This window comes from Dama dama, chromosome 1 (genome assembly GCF_033118175.1).
Source record: "Dama dama isolate Ldn47 chromosome 1, ASM3311817v1, whole genome shotgun sequence".
Lineage (NCBI taxonomy): Eukaryota > Metazoa > Chordata > Mammalia > Artiodactyla > Cervidae > Dama > Dama dama.
In genome coordinates, this window is record NC_083681.1 from 72790065 (window position 1) to 72795311 (window position 5247).

Below are 5247 nucleotides of genomic sequence, written 5' to 3' on the forward strand. Positions count from 1 at the left end.
AGGTTTGCTTGAGCCCTCTGAGCCTCTCTGGAGGGTAGGGGGTTTGATTCTAAATGCGATTTTCACCCCTCCTACTGTCTTGCTGGGGCTTCTCCGCCCTTGGACATGGGGTATCTCCCCCATACAATGCCTACTGTGATATTATTTCATTGCCTACTCAATATCATTTCAATGCCTACTAAATATTTTTCATCACCATTTTTAAACAAGACTCATCGATCTTCACGGCCTTCAGACACCCGGAGGCACTGCAGGCCAACTAACCCTGGCTCCCACATCCCACGAGAGTTCTGTGTCTGCGCTGGGTGAGGAATCTGCAGTTGGAACCTCCTAAGGAGCCTAATTCCACACCCGCCCTTGCCTGGCCCTCATGTCGGGCCTCCACTCTGCTCCTGGGAGCCTGAACTGACCGGAGGCCCAGGGTGGAGGCTGGGGACCCTAGCCTCTCACCGCCCCCCACCCCCAGCCTTTCCTCTCCAAGCGTCTCTTGATTGGTTGCACTGAGAGCTACAGACACCAGAGGGCGCTAAAGGCTCATTTCGGAGGGAAGCCGGGGGAAGTGTTTTTGTTTTGTTTTCGTTTTAATTCCTACGTGGCTGCTAGTGAAAGCAATGACTCGGAGACGGCTAACGAGTCCATCTTAACGCCCTGTTGTAGCAAATGTTGCATGAACCTTGTCTGTAGCTTACAGATGAGGGAACAGACCCAGACAAGTGAAGATGCGTGGTTAAGGTCATCTGGTGAGAAAGTTATCAGGGCAGGGATCCGAGCTTAAACAATCTCTCACTGAGGCGCAGTGTGCTAACACTGCAGCTTTCGTAGGGAGGATCGTGGAGAGAAGGGAAGAACGTCCGTGGTGTCTTCTGGCAGAGGTCTGTGAGGCGGCGCTAGTTCTCAGAGAGCTCTCAGTACGAACAGCGATTCCACCAGCCTGTGTTGAGCCCAGGCCTTGCAAGCTCAGCTGCCCACAGCACCCAGGCAGCTCACAGAAATGAGGCGAGCAAGTCAGGTAGGCAATAGGGAGAGGTGGGGACTGTGCTCAGCTCGGGGGTGTACGTTACAAACAAAGGGGGTGTCATACTCAGGTCCACTAGCTATTGCCCTATCAGAAGGCACATCAGGGTGTTCTGGACTTTTCTGTTTCTTTCATCAGAAGTTGTACATCTAAATATTGTGAAATCCCCAATGATGAAATATTCATGACAAATGCAAAAATTTTTTTCTCAATTCAATTCTCTGAGCTTTGGCGTCCTCAGCTTTACAATGGAGGAGACTCTCTACACCCTTGGCTTTTGAGGGTCACAGGAGTATTCCTTTTGGCCTTGCACCTACTTTAGGGAAGGATCTCACACTGGTCTTGTGCAGCTCCACCCAATGGCAGATGAGAGCTGCCATTTCTGGTCCCCTTTTGGTAGTAGTTCCCCATCCATCTCCCCATCCAGGGATGGAGGCGTATTTAAAGACACCGAAATAGGGTTGTCCAGAGGAGCCTTCTCCGTTTTCTGCTTTTCTGCTCTTCTCTGTGGGCACAGAGGCCATGAGAGATGGTCTCCAACAGGATCTACTGTGGTTCCAGGAGAAAATAATAAGGTTGACAATTTGTTGATTTTTATGTTTGTGTATCTTGAATATTTTAAATGATTTTTTTAATCTTGTTTTTTAAAATTTTGATTTTGCATGCAGTTCAAAATATGCCAAATGGTAGCCAGGTGCTACCATTTATTTACTTATTTATAATTGAGATGCCTACATCTCGATTTTTATTTATAACAGAAATGCTACCATTTATTTATAACATATATAATCAGGAAGCATACATCTCAACATTTATTTAGAATCAAGATGCATACATCTTAATTATAAATAAATAAACTCACATACATTGGCATGTGGGCTCATGGCTGTTTGGGGTGCCCAACCCCTGCCATGGGGTTGACCTGATGCCCGAAAGTAGAAAACGACAGATGTAACAGGGAATTGTGGATGGGAGACATCCTTTAACAGTTTCAAACAGTTGCCCAAGTGCTACAGGTGTTTTTTAAAAAAACCTTAACTTTGTAAGAAAAGCACTACATGAACGCTAGTTATCAAATTAGTTAAATATACTCACAGCCATTTTTAAATTGCCTGGTGCATGGTAAGAGCTTACGTTAAAAATGGAGGCTCTGTAGTTAATGTTGCCATTGTTCTTGGTGCTGTGGGGCACCCCAGCCCTGGTTTCTGGGTCAGCTTCCCAAATGTGCTGAAAGCCCCATGAGGCCAGGGCTGTATGGGATTAAGCCTCAGACCTTCAGATGTAGTAGGGGGCAGGGTGGGATACAAGCAGGGATCTAAATGATCTTTGTTAAATGGCTGAGACAGAAAATTAAAGAAAGAAAAGAAAGCAGCCAATGGCTCAGTCCCTTTGTTGGGAACTTGGGGCTTCCCTTGTGGCTCAGCTGGTAAAGAATCTGCCTGCAGTGAGGGAGACCTGGGTTCAATCCCTGGGTTGGGAAGATCCCCTGGAGAAGGGAAAGGCTACCCACTCCAGTATTCTGGCCTGGAGAATTCCATGAACTGTATAAGCCATGTGGTTGCTTAGAGTCAGACACGACTGAGCGACTTTCACTTTCACTTTGGGTCCTGTCCCAGCTCTAACCCAGCTACAAGTGGCTTAGGGCTTAGATCCTCATCCAGTCCTTTTGAGAAGAAAGTAAATCCTTGGCCCTGCGGAGCCCATTCAAATGCAGGCATTACCGTGCTCAACCATAGACTCAGGCTTGAGAAATTGCTATTGACCACTTCCTGACCCGAGACTCAGAAAGACGACACAGTAAGGAGCAGGTGTGTGTCAAGCAAGGGTGGCGCCCAGCTCCCTGGAGACCAGCGTTTTTTCTGCTTCTCAGGCAGGAAGGTGGGTGTTTTCAAGGCCCCGGGGGGAGCTCTTTGATTCAGGGTGAGCCTTCGGAGATGGACCTGGTGGCCAACATCTGCGTGTCTGAGGCCTGCCCAGCTTAGGTCTTTCCCATTGGAGTCAGCTTCTTGCAACTGAAAACTGGGTCGGCTATAAACTCTGACTTCTCTTTCCTCTGTCAGTTACTAATTATATGACCCTGAGCTGGCTACTTACCTCCTCAGGGCCTCCATTCCCCTATCTTAGAAATGGGAATCATAATAGTATGTACATCCCGGATTGTTGTCACGAGGATCCAATGGTTGCTATTTGAGTTTAGAACTTTAAAGACATGGTTACAGGTTGAAGTTCTGAGGACTCTGAAGAAGGACGATCCTAAACAACCCAAACACTCAAGACTAAGTGTCCGTTGCCAGAGTTCTGATTTACTTGTGCACAAATGGTTGTGTGAGCACATATTGGGCCCCTTTTCCCTTAAATCAGCTTAATTTGGACTCTCAGTTCCCACCAGAGGACTTTCTGCTACAGTTGTTCTGAGGTCCTGCTCGAGACAGATTGTATTTTTCAGATTGATTCTCCGGCCAACAGGAATATCTGCAACAATATTTTCTGTCCTGCAAGCGCTTCTAAAACACTGCAACCCCTCATAGAGAGAAGGAGACTATGCCCCTTCCCTTGAACCAGGTGGAACTTTGTGATTGCCTCTACTAGTAGGAGGGCTTCCCAGGTGGCGCTAGTGGTGAAGGACTTGCCTGCCAAGGCAGGAGACGCAAGAGACGTAGGTTCGATCCCTGGGTCGGGAAGATCCCCTGGAGGTGGGCATGGCAACCCACTCTGGTATCCTTGCCTGGAGAATCCCATGGACAGAGGAGCCCGGCAGGCTATAGTCCATAGGGTCTCAAAGAGCTGGACACAACTGAAGCAATTTAGCACGCACCGACCGCTAATAGAATACAAAGGAAGTCATGCGACATGACTTCTGAGGCTAGGTCATTAAACACCACAAAATGTCACATGCTTCTATCTTGATCTCTGTTAGCTCTTGAAACCCAGCCATCTTGCTGTGAGGAGGCCCCAGCAGCCCGCCAGACCTCATGGGGAGGAACAGGTCCCCAGCTCTAGCTGAGCTCCCAGCTGACAGCCGGTGCCAAGTTGCTAGCCAGCTGGGTGAGTGCGCCATCTTGGCAATGGATCCTTAACTTCCAGTTGAATAGGTTGATATCGCGTAGAGCAGAGAGAAGCCTTCCCTATGGAACCAACTCCAAACGGCAGATTCGTGGGCTGAATAAATGATTGGTGGTTTGTTACAGAACAATCAGAAACAGATGTACCTCTTGCCCTCCATCTTCCCCCCCACCCCCTCCCAACCCCCAGAGCTGTAAAATGTCTTGGGCACTTACCAAGGCCCAGGCATCAGTGAGACCCTGACATCCATGCTCTTGCACCACACAAGGACCTTCAGGTCTCCTGCTCTGCAGCTCCTGAGCCACCTCTGGAGTGGAGAATCTTTTGAGAGGCTGAAAACCCCACAACCACACCCTTTGGAGGTCTTGCCATAACCACCATCTCCCCTACCTCCAAGTTGGTCATCTGCAGGCTTGCCTCAAGTCTTTCTAGAGTAGTTTTTCTTGCTCCTTTTCCTGTCTCCAGAACTCGCGGCTTCACCTCTGAAATGGATTGGAGAATTTCCCAAAAGATTTCTATCTGTAATTTCTCACTAGAGGTGGCTCAGCTCTCTGCCAGGAAAAATGCCCAAGACAAGTTATGACAAAGGCTGACTCTGGCTGGAAGGAAATGCTGGAAAATCAACCCAACTTGATATTTCATTAAATAACTGAGACATGCATATATTCAATGACTGTTCCTTAAGCTTCCAGTGTGTGCCTGGAATTATGCTAGGTGCTGGGAAGACCAGGCTGAACAACAGTGCCACTCATCACCCTGGACGGGAGGCCACCGGTATCTACCCAGAGCCTGCATGCCAACCCCTCCTCTATCATGCTTCAGGTATCTAAAACCTAGATATCGCTGCCTAAATGGCCCAAGCATAGTTTTAGGAGTTACATGAGCAACTTCTCCAGGTCCATCCAGGGGGACAGCATGCCCCTCATGCACCCCTAGAGGTTTGACTAGTGGTAGCTTAGGCAAGTTGTGTAGACAGAGTTTGGGCCCAGGGGCTGGGGTGTTCACAGGCCGGAGTCCTAGGCTACTTGTGACACAGGGCAGAGATGGCGCTAGGAAGAGAACTGGGGCAGGTGGCAGCGAGGGCTGGGGTCAGGGCCGACTTATTCCACATCACCACGTTCCTGCACAGAATTCCAAAGAGCACAAGGATTCTAAATTTCAATATGGCC

At 48.7% G+C, this 5247-nt stretch overlaps 1 long non-coding RNA gene across 1 annotated transcript; it reads left to right on the forward strand.

The window, feature by feature from the left end:
• Nucleotides 1–608: 608 nt before the first annotated feature.
• Nucleotides 609–4886, forward strand: LOC133054959 (uncharacterized). The gene is made up of 3 exons (XR_009692547.1): nt 609–1009; nt 3933–4060; nt 4764–4886. It is a non-coding gene; the product is annotated as an uncharacterized LOC133054959 (long non-coding RNA).
• Nucleotides 4887–5247: the final 361 nt, after the last annotated feature.